The 24,575-nt window shown below is 39.1% G+C and overlaps 1 protein-coding gene across 1 annotated transcript in view; it reads left to right on the top strand.

Moving 5' to 3' along the window:
- The window catches only part of CDK14 (cyclin dependent kinase 14), a 673,880-nt gene that overhangs the window by 9,505 nt on the left and 639,800 nt on the right, over nt 1-24,575 (top strand). The gene's annotated exons all lie outside the window — the stretch shown is intronic.

Here is a 24,575-nt window from a genome sequence, read left to right as displayed (position 1 = left end):
ACCTTCAATGTAGGTTTAAAATTATACTTGATCTCCAGATTTTTAGAAATAACTAATAAGATCAGTAGTGTCTCCTGGGAACTGATAATCACTTGTGTAAATGGACACGTCCTATGGTGCCGGCATAATGCAATCCACTCAGAGACACAGGGAAAGTGTTTGTATCCTCTGTTAAAAATGCTTTACTTTTATCTTGCCCTTTACAGTGGGTCTATGTATGGGCTGTAACTTCAGCCATGTAGCTAGCAGAGATGCTGGATTCTATAATATTCAGCTCCACGTTACTCCCAGTTCCTCCAATTTTTCTTCCACCCCAGGCTAGAAATGTACATGGATTTCAATACTATCATTTGGCTCCTGTGCTCTATGGCTTTCTAAGCTACCTCTGTTCAGTTTTCCTGCATTGAATTATACCCAATCAGAGTCTCTGGACCCCAAATGCCCTTTCCCAGCATCTGTAAAACACCACATTAAATTTTGCTACCCTTGGCCTGGAGCAGCAGAAACTTCTAACAACCCCCTTTTGGAAATCATCAGTGATTCTGGTGTCCTGACCACCCTGTCCCCTCCCAACCCCCTATCCTGGCTATTTGTACTGTGGTTTGGGTTAGGCCATTTGGGCCTATCTCCCTCTGTCTTAGGGATGAAAAGGTCCAAGACTTTTGATCTAGCCATGTGTTTTTTGTTGCTGAAGGGAGGTCTCTCTCTTCCAGTACCAATCTGCCATTGCTTTGCTCTTCATCCTTTTCAAAGGTTGCCTGGCACATGATGAAGTTAAGCAGCTTGCCAAGGGCCACCTAGAGCAAAGACTTTGAATTCTTACCCAGGTCCTGATGCCAAGGCCAGTTTTTAAGCAACATCTCCAGACAGCAATAAGATAAACTTTTTTATGGATCATTGGTCTATTTATCCATTTATCTGTACGTCCATTTATCTGTCCATCCATCTATTTCTTTATTGTGTTTTCGGTTCTGAGTTGTCTGCCTTCTTCCCTCCCAACCCTCCATTAGAAAAACCCAGCACTAGAGAAGGCCAACATTTGATATAGATACAAATGTGGAACTGTACAATATATACTTCTATTTATCAGTTCTTTCTCTGGAGGTGGATGGCATTTTCTTTCATAAATCCTTTGTAGTTTAGTCATTCACCGTTACTCATCAAACAATATTGCTGTTAACTGTATACAACATTCTCTTGATTCTAGTAGTTTCACTCTGTTGTCATGGATGTCTTTCCAGTCAACCTTCTCATCATTTCTTACAGTGCATCTCATCACAATCATATAACACAACCTATTCAGCCATTCCCCAATTGATGAACATCCCCTCACTTTTCAATTCTTTGCCACCACAAAAAGAGCTGCTATAAGTATTTTAGAACATAAAGGTTCTTTTCCTTTTTTTCCTATTACCTTGGAAAATAGATCTACTCTTGGTATTGCCAGGTCAAAGGGTACAAACAGTGTTACAACTATGAGTTTTTATAACTTCTTTTTTCCCTGAAAAAAATGGTTTTGTATAAGAGTGGAATTCTATAGACTTCAACTACCCTTCTGTTTTTTTTTTTTAACCAAATTGAACTCAGTTTGTAAGACTTTACATTCATTTTATGTTGATTCTTTCTTAATGGACTAGCTTTTTTGACTCATTAGGAAGTATAAGCAAAGACTGACTTCCTGCTGAAGAAAAGTTTGGCTCTATGATTTCTTAGGCAAGTTTGCTCAATTTCTCTGGGTCCTCGATTTCCACATCTGTAAAATGAGGGCTTTGGACAGAAAAATACCTAAGGACCATTGTAAGTAAGAGTATAACAAAAACCTATGTTAGCAAAATGTCCAATAATGATTAACTCTTTTTTTTTTTTTTGGCGGGGCAATGAGGGTTAAGTGACTTGCCTAGGGTCACACAGGTAGTAAGTGTCAAGTATCTGAGGCCGGATTTGAACTCAGGTCCTCCCGAATCTAAGGCCCGTGCTTTATCCACTGTGCTTCATTTCTCTCAACTGTCAAATGAGAAGTTTGGGCTAAAAGATGGCCTTCTGATATCCCTTGTAGCTTGAAATATCCAACCCAGTCCAAGGCTATGTTGGTGGGGTTTCTAGGGCATGGTCAAAGGTTGCTTGTTTAATGCTATTTCTCTTAGGGACTAATGATTCATATAAGATAACTGTAGCACTTAAAAATAAGGTGAAATGAAAATAAATTCAGAAGAAATTTCTGGGAGTAGTGATATAAATGAGATGCTGTGATGTCTTGAAAAAGAGAGCTAGTCCCAGAGTCAGGTTCAGTTTGTTTCTGTGTTGGCTGTATGATTGTAGGCAAGTCCCTGAACCTTTGAGTTCCTTAGGCAGCTCTTTAAGATGGAAAGGGCAGAGCAAGTGCCAATAGGCAACGGTAGAAACAATTTCTCTCCAGAGCTCCTTACACTTAGGAAATCTTAGGTCCAGCCCATATGATTTAGGCCATACAGCACGGCCATCTTTGGAGGAGAGAAGCTATGGCCAAGTGCAAATGTCTGTAATGCATTTGGGAGTGCCTGGGGACTCAAAGGGAACACTTAGCAAATAATACTTCCCTTTTAAAGGCTGTATATACATTTAGTGGAAGTCCTGCTTGGTACCTTCAGTATTTACTTTACTTATATGTATTTAATGACTCAGCTTGCTTGCTTGGTGCGAAATGCAAGGCTTTTGAGACTGAAATTATACATCAAGATAAGCAAATATATATTTGCCCCCAAGTATAAGCAGGATGAAACAGGAGTTTGCTAATTATTCTTCCTCAATGGAGATGCTAAGGCTTTGGTTTTGGGAATGGTAGTTAATGGTTTGGTGGTTAATAGATTCATGGCTGGCTGAGCATTCCTTAGCCATTCTTTTTTCCCTTTGGATTTTTGAGAAAGGTGTATATGACTTCAAAAAAGAAATAGACTCTCTACATTTTCTATTTGTCCAATAATTTTGCTTTAGAGTTTTGGATCACCTTTCCTGCAGTGTGCTTAAAATTCTGCTTCTACATGCTGAGAAAATATCTCTGTGTTAGAGTTGGAGCAAAGGAACAGTCTAGAAGGGATTAGAATGTGAGAGGCAGCATTTGAGCACACAGTAAGCCCTTACTAAATGTCCTTTCATTATAATAGAGAGAACATAGGACTGGGAATGAAGGGATCCAGGTTCAAGTCTTGGCATGGCCTGCAAAGAGCAGGTTGTGTGGCTTTAGGCAAATCTCTGTGCCTTTCTGGGCCTCCGGGGCAGTTAGGTGGTGCCACAGTACACAGAGCACTGGACCTGTAGTCAGGAAGACATCTTCCCAAGTTCAGATCCTGCCTCAGACACTAACTGGCTCTGCTTACTTCATTCTTCTTCAGTTCATATAATGAGTGGGAGAAGAAGATGGCAAACCACTATCTTTGTCAAGAAAACCCCAAATGGAGACATGACACCCCCCCCCAAAAAAAAACATGAAAAAAAAGACAAAAAACAAAACAAAACAAAAAACCATCAAAAACAAAAACAAGGAAATTGGCCCCTCTCACCTTGAATGTCTCCTGTCCACTCATTTCTTAGAATTCCTCTGGTTTCCCTCTAGCTTTTCAGTCCACTTCTTTCTCCATTATCCAATGCACTAATGGAACTTAGGCTACTTAGTGATGATTTGCATGAGAGTGAGAGCTGTGGATTTTCTCTGTAGCTCTGAGATATTAGGAAGAAAATACAGTAACTTGAGAAGGAAATGAATGATTAGTTTCTTGAGAGCAAGCACTTTGTTTTTTTATGTATTGTCCTTAATATTTGATGGAAAATTTAGTAATTATTAATTTTCATAATACTATTCATATCTTCAGTATTTTCTCATCCAAATTTTAGTATCTTTGTTGTCAAGATGAAGAAACTAAGATTCAGGAGAGGTTAAGTGATTTGTTGGGGTTCATATGGTCAGTAAATATTGGCTTTACAATTCAAATCCAGGCTTTTCTGGACTCCAGGTTGAGCATCATGACAAACATAGCATTGTAGCATAAGCACATGGACTCTTTTTTTTTTTCCCTTTTTTTTTTTTTGTGAGTGACTTGCCCAGGGTCACACAGTGTCTGAGGCTGGATTTGAACTCTGGTACTCCTGACTTCAGGGCCAGTGCTCTATCCATTGTGTCACCTACCTGCCCCTAAGCACATGGACTCAACCCAATTTCCATTTATGCTGACCCAAAGGATGATCACTCTTTCCTCACAGGACTCTTGGGTTAACCCCTGTGAGGATCTGTGGTGGGAATGGGGGTAGTCTGTCGAATGCTATAGCTCACAAGCCCCCTCCAATGGGCTTTCTCCATTATTATCAGTTGATATCAATTAGTCCAACTTACTTAGCTTTTTTTGGGGGGGGAGGCGGACAATGAGATTTAAGTGACTTGCCTAAGGCCACACAGCTAGTAAGTGTCACGTGTCTGAGGCTGGACTTGAACTCAGATCCTCCTGAATCCAGGGCTGGTGCTTTATCCACTGAGCCACCTACCTGCCCCCTTACTTAGCTTTTTGTATGGGTTATTTTGCCAAGGTTTGGAAGAGTAAGAACAGAAGGTATAAAACATTCTTCCCAGGGTCTCTCATCAATACATACAGAGCCTAGAGGATTGTGGGCTCAAACTTAGAAAGTATTAGAGGCAAAGGGGTAACTCATCTCCTGCTGCTGATGCTTTTCTTCCCTTCCTGGGGAGGGGGCCCGAGTTATTCATGAAGTTTCCCTTAGGCATGGTTTAACTCCTCTACTGGGCTCCTAGGAGAATTCCGAAGCTGCTTTTCCTTAGTATGCATGTCTGGGTTGTCCTCAGCTCCCAGTAAAGACCCCAAGTCATCCTTCTGGGGAACGTTGTTAGGATCCCTCTCCCCTCCAGACACTGCAATGCTTGGGTTATATCTGAGCCATAGGGTGGGACCAAATCTCCTTAATCAATCTGAATATGCTTCCTATGCAAAGTCAGTTTAGTTTATCCTGACAGTTTTCAGGGACTTCTCAATTGGTCAAGGCCTTTTCACACTTAGGCTAAAGCCTTTGATTGATTGTTTCAATAGAGGCATTTAGACTTTCTTCACACCTAGTTTAAACTTGCTTTAACTCAGTGGAGGTGTTTTCACTTGAAAACTCTATCAAGCCCTTGCGTCCTGTGTCTTACTCCCACCCCCCCCTCCCCAGGTGATTTGATTGAATGACTCAGCTGACCCTTTCTCCACCCAATTGTACCATATTAATTGCTTACCTGAAAGAGATAAGGATGTAAGTGGATAAGTCAGGAAGACATAGGTTTAAATCTCACCTCAGACATTTCTGATTTGTGTGACCCTGGCCAGAAACTCATTGCAAAATGGGCAATAATAATAACACCTTCTTCATGGGATTATTCTGAGGATCAAAAGAGATGGATCAAAGTGCTTTGCAAATCTTCAAGCCTTTATACATGTGAGCTATTTTTATTCCACTTATAATTATCAACTTTCCCCCTGAATATATCTAAAACTGCATTCATTATCTTCCCTTCAAAACTTTTCTCCCTGTCTTTTCTTTCTGTTAAAGACAGCATAGCTCTATCAATCTTGAAGCCTCAGAATTTACTTTCAACTCCTCCTTTGCTCTCTTTCCCTCCTGTTTTGTCATTAAATCATGCTGATCCTGTCCTCAAGATATATACAGGGAAATCTAAGTGATGCAATAACAAAAGAAATAATGAAATCTATTAAAACAAATGAAATTGGGAACGTATCTCTTCGGTCCTCTTATTTCTATCTCTGTTGCTGCCGTATTGTTTTGATGCTAATTTGTAGTGACTTCCTGCAGTAGCCCCCAGTTGGACCCTCTCCCCTCTCTATAACCTCCTTAGACAAGGTCAGTTTTCCATAAATGCCACTTTGATGACATGTAACCCCTACTCAAAAACTGCTGGTGGCTTTCTGTCGCTAAGGGAAAAAATACAAACGCCTTAGTCTGACATCAGAGATCTATTGCAATTTGGCTCTCTGCTGTCTTTTTAGACAGAAGCAATAGTTTGAAATAGTGAGTATATCTTTGGCTCTGCTGTGTCTTTGTATCCATGGTGTCTGAAATTCTGAAAATACCCCACACATATTAGACCATGAGAAAACTTGTTAGGAGGCAGCAGTATGTAGTGTGAGAGAGCCAGCAGGCTTTGTTCAAGTCATCTCCTATCTCTGAGCCTCAGTTTCCCTCATCTGTAGAAGGAGGGATTGGAATAAGTTGATTAATGAGATCCTTTCTAGCCCTAGTGTTCTGTGAGTAAATGATTCTTCAGCAGTGAGTGAGAATTTGGGGCATTTTTCTTTTGCTTCTCTTATAATGAATGGTTCACTAGCAATCTTCTGTGTATTAGCTTTTCTTTTCTTTTTTTCCCCCTTTTTTAGTTAATTGGCATTCAGCATCTGAAGTCTGTCTTTCCCTCATGGTTTGAGCAATCTTAAGTGTTTACAATAGGCTTCAGCTTCTTACAAAATGGTATACTCTACAGGGAGCACATTATACCTCTTTGCTTTTGAATGCAAGTTGAGCTATTGACTTAAATCTATAAATCTGTAAATTGCTTGGTTACCATTGAAATCCCCTTCTCAATCTGCACCAACCTGACAAGTGAGATCCGGTTAATGCACTCTTGCCATCTCCCTAATTCAAGGACTGATAGCTAGAGTAGTCTGATTATGGTTCTTATCCATCTTATCCTCTGGTCTGTCAGATTACTGCTTAGCTGATCAGGTGGTGGTATGAGAGTTATTGAAACTTCTGTTTATTAAGTGGTTACCAAGTGCCAGGCACTGTGCTAGGTGCTTGAGATGATGGGGTCAAACAAACTAACAAACAAAAACAATGCCAGCCCTCAGGGAGAGGATGGAAAACTTGTAAATGCAGAATTCCAAGGTCATACTGGAAGTAAGGGGCAGAGACAGGCAGCCTGCTTGATCCAGAGACAGTGTACCTTTCTGTTGTACCTTGATGTAGGCATGCTCAAAGGGAGCTGGTTTTTAACGTGTTAATGTCTTGGGATTTTGTTACAGGTCTTTTCAGGGAATATTTTAACATTTTTTTTTTAATTTGGGGGGAATATTAACTACACGGTGTTTTCAGAAAAGGAATAAATGTCGAGTCTTGTATAAAATGACTAATATGGACATGTTTTACATAATCGCACATGCATGACCTATATCTGATTGCTTACCTTCTCAGAGAAGAGGGAGAGAGGGATAAAATTTGGAACTCAAAATTTTAAATAAAAATATTAAAAAATTGAAGGGGGAAAACATTGAAGGGGGTGGGGGAAGAAGGAAGTCTATTCAATTAGTCAGCTAGATGGCATCAAGGAATAGAGAACTGAGTCTTGAGTCAGGAAGACCCGAGTTCAAATATGGTCTCAGACACTGACTTACCAGCTGTATGACCCTGGGCATGTCACTTAACCTCCTTTGCTCTGTTTTTTTTTTTAATTGTAAAATGGGAATAATAATAACACCTAACTCCCAGGATTGTTGTGAGGATCTCATGAGATTATATTTGTAAAAAGTGCTTAGCAAAGCACCTGGGACATAGTAGGCATTGCTGTTGTTCAGTTGTTTCAGTTGTATTCAACTTTGTGACCCAATCTGGTGGGGCGTTTTTGGTGGTTTTTGTTTTTGGCAAAGATACTGGAGTGGTTTGCCATTTCCTTCTCCCACTCATTTACAGATGAGGAAACTGAGGGACCCGGGGTTAAGTGACTTCTCCAGGGTCACACAGCTAGTAAGTGTCTGAGACCAGATTTGAACTCAAGAAGATAAGTCTTCCTGACTTCAGGCCTGGTACTCTATTCACTTTGCCACCTCACTTGCTACTCCAGGGGACTCCAGAGGTCATCTAGTCCAACACCCTCATTTTACATATGTGGAAACTGAGGCCATGAGATGTCGAGTGACTTGTAGGGTTATACAGGTAGTGTCAGAGGTAGGATTTGAACCCAGGTCTTCCTACTTCAGAGACAGTATCCTTTTCACTCTTATCATGATTTTATAATTCCTTGATGATGTCCTTCACACAATCTCTTGCATGCAAATCATCTTTGAGAAGAAAGCTGCAGACTACCCACACCCACTGGGATTCTCCATTGCTTCCTGAGAAGTTTGATGCTTTAGAAATCATGATATTTCCTGATTCTTAACCAAATAGCAGATAGCTCTTTACTTTTTAATCCTTCTTTTACCATAAAGAAGACTTGATTTATGTTTTCTTAAAGTCAGAAAGTAGATTTGCTGCTTATTTTAATGTTGGACAAAACCAGAAAATATATGGCTCATTTCTTTTATCCTTTGAGGTAAAAAAATGACAAAAATATGATATCTGATATGGCAGGCACGTGTAATATAATTTCTTCCAGTAGTATATGAAATTCATCCTTCTAGTAAATTAAGACCAAGGAAAATCATCAACATCCAAGCTACGAGTGAGTTATGAAGGTTCTATTTTATAAGGGAATTAAATTTCCAGTCTCAGATGCAATGAGCGTACATTCTGGTTACAGATTTCTCATAGAAAAGCTTTTTTAATAAGTAGTTTTTCACCACTTAAAGGTAGCGGTTGATATAAGATAATTTATAAATTCACAGAATCATAGTTTTATTTTCTGCATATAATATTAACTTTGGATATCGTTGAATGTCAGCATTAGCTTTTTGACTGACTTTTCTTCAACCAGCAAGGGAAAACTTGATTATTTTTCTTTTTCAGAAAAGGTTACTTACTTTCTTCCATAACTAGAAAAGTTTGTCAGCTAATGGCTGTTGCCACCAGATTGGGGGACCTGGGTTCAAATCCTGCCTTCAAAGCTTGTCAATTACTTGCTGCTACCATGTCTGGAGATCTGGGTTCAAATCCTACCTCAAAGTTGCCAGCTAATACCTTTGCTCCCAAGACTGTGATATTAAGTACTTCATGTGTGGGGGTGACATCTGTGTGAGCAGGACTCTGTTTCGAAGGCTCTGATCTCCATATGAGCCATAAGAAATAAGGGAATGCTATTCATATGAAAGTACAGTCTAAAATCCTGTGCGTTGAACCTTTACTTGACTTTTTAGCCATGGTCCTGCTTTTCTTAATTTGATAAGTCATAATCAAAAGGCTGAAAGGACTTTGAAAAGTTATCAAGTCTCCCTTGCTGCCAGGCAGGACTAGCCCTAAATGATCCCTGGCAGTCTGCCTATTTAAAAAAAAATCCAAGGAAGGAAATTCTATGACATTTCTTGGCAACCTATCCAGTCTTTAACTGCTAGATAGTTGTGGGAATTTGTTTCCTTTCTTGTAGTTCAAGATTATTTTCTCTTGTTTGGTCTCTATTAGAAATGGGGTAGTATAGGTAATTATAATTTCATATATTGGAAGTTAAAATATTTGCTGTCATAACTAGCAATTTATGATACATTGTTCACATTTCTGTTTTTACAAATCACTTTCCTTATACAGTCCTAAGAGTTCGATTGTGCCAATAGTATCTTCCCTATTTTACAAATGTGGAAACCGAGTCACAATGCTTTACTTAGGATTGCTTTTCTCAATGTCATCCCTATCATGGTGTAATAATATTAAATTTACAATGAAACTACTAGAATAATAATAGGACATTTACCTCCTCAGGGACCATTTCTGTCCAAATCTCATTGAATATAGAATGAGATGAATGAGAGTAATAATAATAGTAACTAACATTCACATATAATTTTGTTGACATTTCCCTCACAACAAACCTACTTAGTACTATTTGGTATTATTTAAGCCCTTTTTACACATGACAAAATGAAAGCTCACAGGATTTAAGCAATTTGCTTATGGTCATAGAGCTTGTGAGCATCCAGGTCTTCCCACCTTGCTAACCTGAGCTGTTTGTGAAGTGGTAGGATTCCAGAGCTCAGCCTGTGCCTTATTTTCTGCCTCACGTCACTCTGTCTTGGCTGGTCTCTTTTGGTAGGATCACAAACCTATTATGTATATTTACTCGACACATATCCCAAAATAGATGGTCAGAGTCATTCCAGATGTTATCGTGAATTAAAAACCTAAAGAATTCGATATGAAAACATTCTCCAGAATGAAGGCTTTCAACTGAGAAGGAGGGCTCAGTGAGCAAAGCTCATTATTTCAGGTTCCGTTTGACTCATGGCTATTTGTTAACATTTAATGGACTGTTTTCTGAGAGACCGAAGAGACAGATGTATATGTTAATAGAAGTAATGGATAGACTTTCGGATTAGCCTGCACATGTTAAAAATGTCCATTTATTTTCACTCTCTGGTCTTCCTGCTGTCAGGATGGCATCTCCAAGTGAAAATGATGGACTAGGTGCTGGGGTCTGGGTTGATTCTATTCTTTTTACACGACAGAACATTGATGTTTATAAATTAGTACCAGGGGGTTGTTATACACAGGGGTTCAGGTGTGCAAAAGGCTTGATAGCATATGGCGTGTCCTGAGAAATCCTCATTTAGCGCAGACTTTCCCCCAAGAGATCTGCCTTGCTTTATTTAAATGATCTTATTAGAGCCAACCTCTTTATCCCAGGTGCAGTGAGAAAAGGTGCCTTAAAAAAAAGCTAATTCTCTTCTCTATAATATAGAGATTTCTTATTTGTCTTAATACGTCCATCTATATACAGAGGCAAAACAAGTCCTTCAGAACTCATCCCAGAGCAGAGTAGCATTGGTTTGGAGTTGGAGGGATCTCTGAGAACATTTAGCCCAAGGGTCCTTACCCTGAGGGTCTTGTTTTCTAAAAATATTTTGACAACTGCATTTCAATATAATTTATTTCCTTTGTAAACTGTCTGTATTTTATTTTATACATTTAAAAACATCATTCTGAGAAGGGGCCCATGCAGAAAGGGGTATGTAGCACAAAAGAGATTAAGAACTTCTGATTCAGTTCCAATTTCCTCATTTACGGAAGAGGACACTGAGGCCCCCTAAGGTTAAGCAGTTTAGGTCATATAGATATTAAGCATCAGAGATAGGGTTTGAACCCAGAGCCAGTGTTCAGACTTACTCTAGGTTAGAGATGTTGCTTGTCTTTCATTTTCAAAGAGTACCATGACATCCAGAAGTGATGTTATGACTTGTACTGAACTGGATTTAAGTGAGGGAGCTAGGTGGTGCGCTGGATAAAGCACTGGCCCTGATGTCAGGAGGACCTGAGTTCAAATGTCACCTCAGTCAGCTGTATGACCCTGGGCAAGTCACTTAACCCCAATTACCTTAAGAAATATCTGCAAAAAAGAAATTTACAAAAAGAAAAAAAAGGAAAAGAAAAGAAACATCTACAGCCATCTCCAGTCATCCTGATCTATATCTTACCACTAGACCTGGATGGCTCTGGAGGAGAGAGTGAGGTTGGTGACCTTGCATAGCCCTCCCTCAGTTAAATCCAATTCACCTCAAGTCCTGACATCACCTTGATGTCATGGTCCTCTTCAAAAATGAAGGACAAACAACAACAAGGTAAGAGATGTCAAACTGGGGCCACCCTAGTGCAGTGGAACCAGATTAAAATATAATTGGGAAATATTTAGTAAACTAAAATGAAAAAAAGTGTAGATAATATTCCATTTTAAAACTAAGTTACAATGCAGTCTGCAGAGATCTCTATGTGTGGATCCTGTTTCAGTTTGAGTTTGACACCATGGCTCCAGGTGATCCCTGCAATCAGTTTGCCTAATAAAGATCCGGAGTCATCTTTTATGTTCTACTTTTAACTATCTTCAGGCCCCTGCTTGGGGCTTAGAAAAGGTCCCGTGCTGCGTTTTGGTCCCAGGAGAGTGTTGGGGTGAGGCATCTCTTGCTCCTCTCTCAGTTTCAGAATCCCCTTTCTCTGACGGACCCTTTCCTCTGGCCCGATTCCAGGGGGGACACTTTTCTGGGGGTCTCTGGGAACCAATATCATTTTTTTCTAAAAGTACCCTGTTCATCTCTCCTCACTGGGGCATTCTGAAAAATACCACCAGACCTATCATTTCACTTAACTCTTTCTTGACATTTAAGGGAAATTGCTTCATCATTTGGGATTCCTAAGATGCTTTAAGTTCTTTCAGTAATGGGCTTTTTAGGAGACCAGACTGTTACAAAAGGCATCATTGCCTGTTTAAAATGCATCCATCTTAAGACTATTGAGGTTGATTCACAGGGGCTAGAGAATTTGGGGCTAAATAATGTTTAGAAGGGGGAATAGTTAAAAAGGACATCTGTCTGTTAACAGGCAGTTAGCCACAAAGGTTGAAGGAGACATTCATTCCCAAATGCTTTAAGGTGGTTTTGCTTAACTGTTCTGGGGGAATGTACTTTGTAGGGGATTTGGCTGGTTTTTTGCTGAGATGCGTCTGTTGGATTCAAACAGAATACACCAAAAAAAAAAAAAAGGCAAGAGTAAAATTGAATATAAGGAGAATAAAAGAGGAGGAAAAATCCTTAAAGCTATATCATGATAAAAATCACACAGCTCACAGGAGGAAAGGCATGACCTATGGGGAGGAAAGAGGAAAGAATACATTTCTGTGTCACATGAATAGAGTGCTTTTCTTGTACATAACCCTGTGTTGTACAGGTATCATTATTATTGTTCCTATTTTGTAGAAGAAGAAATCTGGGTTCAGAGAGTTTTAAGTGATTTGCCCAGGGTCAAACAACTCAAAAATGTTGTAGCTAGACCCAGAAACTAGACCTTTTGCTTCTTAGGTCCAGTGTTCATTCCACAATGTCAGCTTACTTTTCGGAAGCCTGAGGCCTGAAGTACTCAGAAATGAATAATCCCTTCCAAGTCTTGACCTCCCATACTCCTTTCTTCAGCTATTCCCACACTTCTGGTCCCCAACAGTGAATCATCCCTACCATCTGCTTTTTCTTCTTGGCTCAGATTTCTGAGTTACTGAACATTGCTAGAGGGTATTTTTAAAATTTAAATAAAAATTTAGGGTATTTTTCTTGGGAAGGTGTGAAAGGTGAACCCTAATAGATTGCTACCCTGAAAAAAGATATCAACTCTCTTTTCTCATTTTCAAGTTTAGATTAATATCTAGTTCCAGTGTAAAGTTTTTTAAAAAATGGATATTGATGTGTCTATCTATAATCCTGTCAGGAGTAGGGTGAGGGTCGGGAAATTGAGGATTAGGGGAATCTGCCCTTCTGCTTCCTGTGGCGCTGCCAGCATTTTGACCCCACAACCAAAGAAGAGGATCTACTGGATTAGTGGGGGCTTTTGGTAGGTGTGCTGATGGTGAATCATTTCAGTTAAGAAAAAAGGATGTTGGTGTGAGGCCAGTTTGAGATCAAAGTTCTTATTGCCTGGTGTGTTCTGTAATAATATGTCAGATCATCTTTCTGGTGTAAATCATTTCAGTTGAACAAGACAAAATGGTTACTATTGACCAGTAAATTTTGAATATGACATTTATTCCTTTTCTCTTAGCCCCTTGGTCTCTGATGTTTTTGCATTTAATTGTTTGTCTTAAGGGAAAGTTCAGTCTGGAGGGAGCAGGGTGGGAAATGATTCTAATGGAGACACAGAGGTCATTCATAAAACTTATTTAAATAGGAAATGAGAAAAATTGGATTGAGATTATTGACTAGAATATTGATATAACTACATACAGTCATTTTTATTTATTTCTTGGCAGAACAGCTAAAATCATGGCTACAGTCATTCTAAAAATTCCATAGAGGGGAGATTTAGCATCTTTTGCCTATTTTCATTTGTTGAAAATTATAAAAAATTATCAAATGGAGAGCTAGTGGATCCTGCAATTTAGATAACCCAAGTGAGAGTCTTTTTATTTGGATGTGCAAGACTTACCTAAATTTAAGTTCCATAAGGGGGGTGCAGCCGGGGAGGTGGGGGGGGGGAATGACAAAGCAAATGCTATCAGGACTCTATGGAGACACAGATAAGACCTGTCTTTCTTTGGCCATTAAAGAAAGGGAATCCTTTGTGGAATTGAAACAGCATAAGACTCATCAGGAGATTTTTTTTTTTTTTAAGTGAGGCAGTTGGGGTTAAGTGACTTGCCCAGGGTCACACAGCTAGTAAGTGTCAAGTGTCTGAGGCCGGATTTGAACCCAGGTACTCCTGACTCCAGGGCCAGTGCTCTATCCACTTCGCCACCTAGCTGCCCCCAGGAGATATTCTTTTTAATCTCTAATCACTTTTTTTGGTCTTTAGTTTTCTTATTTATAAAAGAAAGGACTCAGGGGCAGCTAGGTGGCGCAGTGGATAGAGCACTGGCCCTGGAGTCAGGAGTACCTGAGTTCAAATCCGGCCTCAGACACTTGACACTTACTAGCTGTGTGACCCTGGGCAAGTCACTTAACCCCCATTGCCCCACAAAAAACACAAAAAACAAAACAAAACAAAAAAATCCTATGAAAACAAATGTTGAAAACTATCCTTACACGTAACTAGAAAATAATAAAATACTAAAAAAAAAAAAAAAAGAGAAAGGACTCTGGGAGAGATTGAACTAAATTTAAGGTCTTTTCAAACTGTAATGTCTTAGAATTTCAAGTATCTCTAAAATGAGCTCCTTTTCTTACGTCTTCTTATTGTATATTCTCTCTTTCCTTAATTTTGCTGTATGGGGAGGAAATTATTTTTGACCTTGGTCTCCTAAATCAGTTGGTTTCCTTATTTGTTCTATTCCTATCCACTAATTGTGTGACCTGGACAAGTAGGTAGGACAGTGGATAGAGTTCCCGGCCTGGAGTCAGGAAGACCCCTCTTCATGAGTTCAAATCTCGTCTTAGACACTTATTAGCTGTGTGACCCTGGGCAAGTCACTTCACTGTGTTTGCCTCAGTTTCCTCATCTGTCAAATAAGCTGGAAAAGGAGATGTCAAATGACTCTGTTATCTTTGCCAAGAAAACCCCAAATGAGGTCATGAAGAATAGGGCATGATTGAAAATGATTGAACAGCAACAAACTGTGGCCTAGTTCAATTCCTTGAGACCTTTATATATGGTAGAATGTTTAAGTTCATAAATATTCTAGAGTGAAAGCACATCTCTTTGCTTTCTTTTGACACACAAAAAGCCACTGGAGTGTAAAGTGAGGAATATTTAGCCACAGTCATTATTTGCTACTGTTTTACTTAATAGTTTTGGGGGAATTACACATTTTGCAGGATTAAATTATGACCTCATTTAGGTTTATCTGATATATTGAAACAACATTTATAAATTAAATTAATGTCATGAAGTTATTTTTACCAGGAAACATTGATTGCCCAGCTCATATAAGTTCTCAGTGTTGAGAATGAAGGGTATAGGACTTGGGTTCGTTGGGTAGTTGGTACCTATTGAGAAATGGGAAAGCAGAATTCAGGCCCCAGCAGAAGTGTCAAAGTGACTTCCTAAGCTGTCTTTAGTATATTAGTATATATGTTCCTATATACATACATGTGCATGCATTGTTCCTTTATACACACACGTGCATGCACTGTACCTATATACATATATGTGCATGCACTGTACCTATACACATATGTGATGCACTGTATATATACACATATATGTGCATGTAATTATAAATTCTGATTTATTTTATCTTTCACTTAGTGCTGAATTTGGCTGATTGGCCATTCATGGTTGTTAGGAAAATGTGAGCAGTCTCTGGGCTGTTTGTGGATTGTCTTAGTCAAGAGGGGACAAAAATATCAGTGGGGTTACTTTTCTATTTTATTGTTATGTTATGTTGTGGCTCCACTAGGCTGATTTGACTTTGTTATGTTAATAGATTCGAAGGCAAAATAGCACAGTAGTATTATGTGTGTGTGTGTGTGTGTGTGTGTGTGTGTGTGTGTATATGTATATGTGTGTGTGTGTATATATGTATGTGTCCATATTTGTATGTGAACCCTAGTTGTATCACCCCTGCCTCCCCGAAAAAGAGTTTAAAAAATGAGGCAATTGGGGTTAAGTGATTTGCCCAGGGTCACACAGCTAGTAAGTATCAAGTGTGTGAGGCTGGATTTGAACCCAGTTCCTCCTGACTTCAGGGCCGGTGCTCTATCCACTGTGCCATCTAGCTGCCCCACCTCTCATTCTTTTGACAATGCATGGGGAACCAGTGGAGCACATGTCTGTTCAGTGGTACTTCCTCAGTCTGGATGCATGATAATAAAAATGATGAGAACCCTAGCTTAGATTCATATGGTGCTTCAAGGTTGGTAATCAGTCATTCAATTAACCATAAAACATTTATTAAATGCTGACTTTAGAGGCTGCCCTGGGGAATGTTGTGGGCAAGCCTACTTGTTGGATACCTTTGATCCAGAGGGTCATGGGGAGTTTACTGAGCAGGGAGTGGACATGCTTTGAGAGAATTACTTTGGATTGGATTGAGGTGGATTTGGATGGGTTGGAGTGGGAAGGAACTTGAGGCACAGAGAGACTAATAATATGAGGGTGATGCAGGCAATCGTGAGATAGTTGGTTATGACTGTGTTGGAGAGAAGTAGATTGTATTCAGGAGATGATATTAAGCTAAAATTTGCAAAGCAAAAAAATGCTTTACAAATGTCACTTCATTTGAGCTTCAAAACAATCCTGTAAAATAGGTGCTCTTATTATTTTACAGTTGAGGAAACAGGATAAGTGACTTGCCCAGGACCACATAGCTAGTAAGTTCCAAATGGCCGAGAGTTTAGAAGAAAGTGAGGGGAGAGATGGTAAAGGCACTTTAAAAGAAGTTTCTTGCACCATCTTCTTCACGAAGCCTTTTCTGATTCCTCCAGCTACTAGTGTTCTTCCTCCCAAAGTACTTTTTATTTAATAACTTTGTACACATTTGTTTTTATTAACTATATATTTATACTGTATGCCATTTATATGTACTTGTCTCCATTGTGAGTAGAGACTTTCATTCTTTGTGTTTGTATCATTGTTCAGTCCTTTCAGTAGTGTCCAACTCTTCATGACCCCATTTGGGGTTTTCTTGGCAAAGATATTGGAATGCTTTGCCATTTCCTTCTCCAACTCATTTTATAGATGAGGAAACTGAGGCAAACAGGGCTAAGTGACTTGTCCAGTGTCAACACAGCTAGTAAGTGGCAGAGGCTGGATTTGAACTCAGGTCTTCCTGACTCTAGGCCAGCTGCCCCTTCTATTTGTATCTTCATCACCTAATATAATGCCTGGCAAATAGTAGGCACTTAATAAAATGCTTGTTGACCTCCCTATTGGGACTCATCTGGTTAGTGTCTGAAGCACTAGGACTCTAGGTCCTCCTGACTACAAAGCAGCACTCTATCTACTAAATCCCCTTGTTTCATATGTAGAATCTTAGATTTAAAGCCCAAAGGGACATGAGGTGTCATCTGGTCCAACCCCTCCAATCGACCAGTGAGGAAAACCAAGACCTTAGAGGGTGAGGGTCTTGCCTCAGGCCACCTTGGGACCCAGGGGCAGATCCACCATTCATCTCCTGGACCAAATTCTGACACCTAATTCCATCCTCTCTTCATTGTGCCTTTCTGCACTTAATGAACCAGCCTACCTTTTTTTTGTCCTACATTTCTAAAACCATCATGCTAATAATGCATATTTTAAAATTAATTGAATTGCCAGTTTTTCTTATATTTTTAAATTTGGGAAGCACTGACCTTTTCTTTGACAGACTTCAGCTGTTGTCTTAGAGCTAGTATGACATACTGATCTCATTTGTACTGCTTTTGCTTTTAATTTACTTTTATCTTAAAAAACACAGGGAGAAAAGATTGAAACAAAGTTAATTTTGTTGAATCTTCTTCTGTGTTTAGAATGCAAGTTTGATTAAATGGCATTTAACATTCCTTTTCCTGTTAAACTGATTGTTAATGACCTTAATTGTCTCCTATGCTGCAGGTATTAGAGGGGAAAGCTGGTAAGAGAAATGGAAGGTCGATTCCCCGGGGGCCATCTCGTACTCAATATTTTTGACAGCTTTTTTTTTTTTTTTTTTTAAAGGGAGTCATATCTGCCTTCAGTCACCTTCTGTCTGCTATTTTTCTAGTCCAAATCACTTTTCCCCCCTGTGGGATTCAAGTAATATGCTCAAAAATAAATCCTAATGATTATAAAAAACTGATTGTTTCAGCTTCTCAGGCTGTTTTGTAACCCTTGATCCATTGACCATTATGTAGCCCTATCCTCCCAAAAACCCAAGGTTCAAATACATTTTTTATGGTAAATTTGTTGGGAGTCTCTAAGATCTGTAGTGTGTAGGAGAGAGTAGCCATTTGTCTTTGATTATTTTAGTGAAGTTTGGGGGAATTATTTTTTTCTATTTTTGGTGAGAAGGAAAGAAATACATTTATCTTAAAACCACGCATTTATCTTCTTGGCATCCCTTTGTGTTGTGTGTGTGTGTTTTTTTTTAAGACAGCATTGAATGTTTCTGTAATAAAAACCACAAGTAGAGTGCACAGCTTTGCTGTTTGTGCATGGTAGGTATTTTTGGTCAAGGCCAGGAACCACGAGAAGTGTTGGACAATATTTAGTCTGGAGCCTTTCAAGATGTTGGGGGCAGTATGAAGATGGGAGAGAGGGCAAAGACTCATCGAAAGAGCCACCATTGGCATCACCAGTTAAGCTTTGCAAAGTGCTTTCTAGATATTGCATGAGGGGCATGGAATCATAAATTGAGAGCGGACCTAAAGAGGCTATTTAATTTAGTCCAACACACCCTCATTTTACGGTTGAGGAATCTGAGGTGCAGGAGAGGTGAGGTGACTTAATTATTGCTGTACCGTTGGAGTCAGGAGTGGGATTTAAACCATGTCATCTTCTTCATTCCAATTCCAGTGGAATATCAAATACACCATACTCCATGTTGTAACACCTTTAGATGCATTGCTTCTCCTCAGACTTTTGTCTGAACTCAGTAAATGCAGCAAAGAGCAAATGCTGAGAGAAGGATGTGTGCTTAACTCTTGGGCATGAACCATACTAGAGAGATTCCTGAACATGAACTGAATGAGAGTGACAACTTCAATTGAATTGCAAACAACTTGGAGCTATAAATTAGCAAGGAAGAACACATTAGGATGTCCCGTGGCAGTGCAACTAATTAGAAACAAAGTAAAGGTACTGATTTTTTTTTTCTTGCCAAGATTTTATTGACTAGGTAGCGCAGTGTCCTAAGGATGTGCCCCTCAAACTCAACGTCCTAAGGATGTGCCCCATAAACTCGACGTCCCAAACTAAACCCAGCATCATTCCCCAAGAAAACTTGTCCTCCCTCTGTTTCACTTTTTGTTCAGTGTTCTTGTTCTTAGTTTGATACTTAATTTTTTTTATTGATGTGTCTTTACATTACAAACATTTACAGATTATGCTCATTTTGAGAATTGTCTTATAATGAAGTAAAACAGTTAAATAAATGGAATATTGCAATGATTTCTTCCAAAAGCACATGCAACATTTCACATCTGTAGCACCCTCCCACCCTCGCCTCTTGATTAAAAAAAAAACAAAAACAAACAAATCTATTTTCTTTCCCTTCCATCCTGGAACCCATTGAGGGAAAAATGTAACAAACATGCACAGTTAAGCAAAATAAATTCCCTCAGTGGCTGTACACAGAAAGAAATGCTTTATTCTGCACCCTAAGTCCATAATGTCTCTGTAGCAACTAGCATGTTTTGTCATCTGTTCTTTGGAATTGTGAACAGTCATTGTATTGATCTGAGTTCTTACAGACTTCAGAGTTGTTTTTACAGTATTGTTGTTACTGTATAAACTGTTCTCGTGGTTTTGCCATTCTTCGTCAGTTTATAAAAGCCCTTGAAAGTGATTATTTTTATTATATTTATGTTAGAGTATAAATTCTTCTAGCTCTGCTTACTTCTCAGGTTCATCAGTTCATATAAACCTTCCCTTTTGGAAATCATCCATTTACTTATTTCTTTTTTAAAATAAGTGTATTTTATTATTTCCAGTTACATATAAGGATAGTTTTCAACATTTGTTTTCATAGGATTTTTAGTTCCAAATTTTTCTCCCTCCCTCCTCCCCAAGATGGAAAGCAATCTGATATAGGTTATACATGTGCAATCACATTAAACATATTTCTGCATTAGTCATATTGTGAAAGAAGAATCAGAGCACAAGGGAAAAACCTCAAAAAAGAAGGAGAAAAAAACCCAGCCCCAGAGTAGAAACAGTATGGCTCAATTTGCATTCATAGTCCATAGTTCTTTTTTCTGAATGTTGAAAACATTTTCTATCATGAAGTTCTTTGAAATTGTTTTTGATCGTTGCACTGCTGAGAAGAGCCAAGTCTGTCAACATTGTTCATCCTACAATGTTGCTGTTACTGTGTACAATGTTCTCCTGGTTCTGCTTCTCTCAGTCAGCATCAGTTCATGTAAATTGTTCTAGGTTTCTCTGAACTTCTGCTTATTTCTTACAGCACAACAGTATTCCATTACATTCATATACCATAACTTGCTTAGCCATTCCCCAATTGATGGGCATTCCCTCAATTTCCAACTCCTTGCCACATTTACTTATTTTTTATAGCACAATAGTACACTAACTCATTTATATACCACAACTTATTCAGCTATCACTCAGTGGTTGGATATTCGATTAGTTTCCAGGTGTTTGGTTTTTTTTTTTTTTTGCCACCACAAAAAGAACTGCTATATTATATATAAGGGAGATTTTCCTCTTTTTAAAATTATTACTCATTTCTCTATCTCACTCCTTCCCCTTCCCATCTCAATAAAAGCTATCAATTCCCATACACTATACCTTATCCCCTTTGCAAGCTGTTGTCTTAGTTCATACCTTCTTTAATTTGTGCCTAGAGTATTATGTTGTTGTTGAGTGGTTTCAGTCATGTCTGACTCTTTGTGACCCTATTTGGGGTTTTCTTGGCAAAGATATTGGAGTGTTTTGCCATCTCCTTCTCCAACTCATTTTATGGATGAGGAAACTGAGGCCAACAGGATGAAGTGAGTTGCCCAATGTTGCACAGCTAGTAAGTGTCTGAGGTCAGATTTGAACTCAGCATGATGAGTCTTCCTGACTTGAAGTCCAGTGCTCTTTGCACTATGGCACCACCTCGCTGCCCTTGACTATTATAATTGTTTCATCTTTTTAAAAACCAAAACTAATTGGTTTTCCTTTTCTCACCCAGGTTGGATGTCCAGTTACTCTGGAATGGCAAAGGCATTCAGTAGCATGACCCTACCTGAGTAGCATAGCCCTCTGCAGATTAGAGCTCCTGTGTTTGAAGAGATTAGGCAGTTTCAGCCTGGGGGAAGGGTGGAGGAATGGAGGATGGGGATTGGCATTGGGATTATATGTATGGACCACAATGCCTGGTTACAAGGGCATCTTAACTGGTCTCCATGCTTCTCTGGTTCAATCCATCATCCCTCATACAGAAGAGGAGAAAATATGAACTCTTGTAGTTTGCCATTGAAGTCCTTCCATAATTTGGCTACTCCCCCACCTTTCCAGCCTTCTTTCTTATCACTTCTTTTCATGCTCTTTGAGTACCATCTGTACTGTAATACTAACTGTTCTCTGATTTGCGCAGTCTGCTTTCACCTTTGTGCATCTGTGTGGGCCAACACCCCCTATTTGTAATCTTTCTCTTCCTTAAAATACCAGCTCAGGTGATGCTTTCTCCTGGCAGCCTGCTCTGATATTCCCCATTTGAAAGGGATTGTTTTCTTCTTCAATACCTTCTACAACTTTTTTTCTGGATGTTTTCTTTGAATTTGGGCACATTTTGCTTTGTTTCATATTATTTGTATGCATATGTTTTTTTCTCACATAATATTGTAAGCTCCTTGAATCATTTTTCATGTTATCATAATTTTTTTTGGGGGGGGGGAGGGCAGTCTGCGATGTCATCTGTATTGAAACTTTCCACCAAAGCAGATTTAAACTGTATTGCAATTATTAAAAGAATTTTTCTTGGGGGACTGAGTGGTTAAGTGGATAGACTTTAGTCCCAGTATGTGTCCCAGGTGGGAATTGAACCCAGGACTCAGAGACTGGTTCTCTCTCTGCTAGTTATTCTGACCCTCATGCCTAGCACAGAGAGGGTGCTTGGTGAGTTTGTTGAATTCAGTTGAATTGAGGACAACACCAGGGCAGCTGTTGAATAATGAATAATTCATTCTCCATATCTTGGCTCCTACAGTTTGCTGAGAACCCTAATTTAGAATAATCTGGGGAACATTTTCCTTGAGTCTTCTTTTATATTATATGGGGTCTTGGGCATCATTTGTGCTTAATAAATGTCTCCATCAGCAGGAGTGTTTTTTCTATGAATCTTGTAAGACTTCAGAGGAAATCTTCAATTGGAAGATTAGGTTTTTCCCCTCTTTAACTGATGATCTAATGCTGTTTCCCAGGATTCCTTGGTTTCTGGGTAGAGACAACAAAAAATGAAGTCAATAGGCAGAATATTTTTGAATTGATTCACTTTGTATCTGCGGTTTTAATTCATTAGTCGCAAGTTGTATAAAAACAGCATTGAATTTGGGGCTAGCACAATTTTTCTACTAAGGCATATGCTCTGAATTGGTAAGGAAACCAAGGAGAGACCTGTACTCATAGCTGAGTAACATATCCTTTTCTGGGAGAAATTGGATCAACTGTGAATCTCATTAGGTATCTTTAGAAAAATTTAATAAAAACCCATTATCCTTACCTCAGACTTACTCTGTAGCCTTGTCTTCTTGTCGAAAGCTCTTCTTGTAATCTTGGGTAAGTTCATGATATTCCTTCCTTCCTTCCTTCCTTCCTTCCTTCCTTCCTTCCTTCCTTCCTTCCTTCCTTCCTGCCTGCCTGCCTGCCTGCCTGCCTGCCTGCCTGCCTGCCATCATTCATCCATTTATTCATTTGCCTTGGTGTAAGGAAATTCCTTCCTTAGGGCACCATATTATCTTAGATCTGAGTTTCCCTGCTGCTTTGGGACCCTTACTTTTATAGTTTTGCAGACTCTGATCTTGTATTTTCTTTTCTGTTTGGTGATTTTTGAAGATATTTTCTGTAAATTCTTATCTTGGGTAAGAACTCTTCCTAACCACAACTTTGTTCTCCCCTAGTTTGTGAGTGCTCTATCAGGAGTAGTCTCAGTTTCTATTATTAATAAGGTCCCATTTATCAGACCACTGGGTTTTTAATATCATTCTATTTTCTTTGATTTTCTAGGTTGCCTTTTCTTCCCGCCTCTTGAGTTCTTTTTTTCCCTTTTCTCTTGAGTTCTTTATTCCTGGGTGCATAACTGCTAGATCAGGATGCCAGATGTCTTTCATGGGTCTGTAAGGGAATATGTCCTTTTAAGGGAAGAGGTTGACCACTTAAATCTTAGATATTAGGGCTCCTTTATGTGTTTTAAAGGATTGGTAATAGCTTCCCTCTTCTTGACCTAAGAATTCTTTGTTAATTCTTTGTTACCTCCTGTTCCTCCTGCAATTGGTGAGTCTACACATAGGGTGCTACCAGTTGTATTGTTAAAGTTCTCCCAAGTGGAGCAGTCACTTGCTTGGCATGAGAAAGGAGAAGTGCTAGAATGAAAATTGGAAGGTTTTATAAATATTAGGTTTGGATTGTCTGTTTCTTCAGTTCCTTCAATTTGAAAATGGAAGTGTAGTTGTTGAGTTAGATGTAATTTTGTTGTTATTGTTCAGTTGTTTCAGTCATGTCTGACTCTCTGTGACCCCATTTGGGGTTTTCTTGCCAAAGATACCGGAGTTGTTTGCCATTTCCTTCTCCAGATAATTTCACAGATGAAGAAACTGAGACAAACAGGGTGAAGTGACTTGTCCACGGTTACACAGCTACTAAGTGTCTAAGGCTGGATTTGAACTCAGGAAGATGAGCCTTCCTGACTCCAGGCCAGGACTTCTATCCACTGTACCACCTTGCTGCCTCCAGATGTAACTTACTTATTTTTAAACTAAATTAGCTACAGGTTTGTCACTCATCTTGTATTGGCTTAGAAAGTCTAGCAATTGACCTTCTCAGTTTGGTATTTAGAGACACCCAAGAGGCATTATGGTGCAGAAGGTGTTTGGGGCTTGGAGTCAGGAGGACCTAGGCTCAGATCATTGTGTGACCTTGGGCAAGTTGCTTTACATTGCTGAATCTTCAAATCTGGTCTCAGACACAAGCTGTGTGACCTCAGGCAAGTCACTTAACTTCTGTTTGCCTCAGTTTTCTTGTCTGCAAAATGGAGACTATAAGAGAACCTTCTTCAAGGGTTGTTGTGAGGACAAAATTAATGAATATTTGTAAAGTGCTTTGCCATCCTTAAAGTGATATATAAATCCTAGCTATTATTTTTATTAGAATTATTCATGAAATGGTGGTAATAACTACTGCTACCCATTTCACTGGGTTGTGAGTACAGTGCTTTGGGGAACTTAAAAGCAACATCAAAATATTGAGTTATGATGATTAATAATGATACTTAGAAAGGTATTAGTTGCTTTTTTCCCATCTCTACTTTCCTGGACTTCCAGAAGTCATACTAATTTTCAGTTAAATGGGGCAAAGCCTCTGAATGTTGGAAT

The sequence above is a fragment of the Dromiciops gliroides genome, chromosome 5 (genome assembly GCF_019393635.1).
Source record: "Dromiciops gliroides isolate mDroGli1 chromosome 5, mDroGli1.pri, whole genome shotgun sequence".
Classification (NCBI taxonomy): domain Eukaryota; kingdom Metazoa; phylum Chordata; class Mammalia; order Microbiotheria; family Microbiotheriidae; genus Dromiciops; species Dromiciops gliroides.
Note: the sequence above shows the minus strand (reverse complement) of the source record. Positions and strands in the feature narration are given on the sequence as shown.